Source organism: Trypanosoma theileri, assembly GCF_002087225.1.
Source record: "Trypanosoma theileri isolate Edinburgh chromosome Unknown TM35_Tth_14_V1, whole genome shotgun sequence".
NCBI lineage: Eukaryota > Euglenozoa > Kinetoplastea > Trypanosomatida > Trypanosomatidae > Trypanosoma > Trypanosoma theileri.
This window is the reverse complement of record NW_021639856.1, coordinates 87,038-87,613: the sequence shown is the minus strand read 5'-3', so window position 1 is coordinate 87,613 and position 576 is coordinate 87,038.

The window sequence follows — 576 nt, the reverse complement described above, 5'->3', positions numbered from 1 at the left end:
AAATATTTAATGCGATGCCAAACACGAGGTGGATCCCTCAAAGAAAGCGCAGAACAAGTCTATCACGAAACCCATCCAGTACGAGAATTCTGTGTACGCATCATGAAAATCTATCCAACACTTGTTATAGAGCCACGCGGGCCCACCTCTACTAACACCAACGCTACGGTTTGGTAAACGCGCTCGCTTCTTCACATCGCTGGAAAATGTATCAGCTGATGACCCTGAAGAACAGAAAAGAGAAGCATCCGAGCGTTGGATAGCCCGTCACTTCCGCCGAAAAGGCACAGATCCGCCGCCGCGTACCCATTATGAAATCTGGACTGATGGCTCCGTCTTCCTCGGAGTAAAATCTGGAGCAGCAGCAATGATATACAAAGATGGTGAACTGGTCTGTACCACGCATAGAGGCGCTGGCCCCCTAGCCTGCAGCTACACAACTGAATCCGTGGCGCCATACGAAGGTTTACGGAGACTCCTCAAAATAATTCTTGCAAATAACCAAACGCCGCGCAGGGTCTCCATTTTCACGGACTCACTGTCGCTTCTCACGGCACTAGAAACAGGTCCACTGAC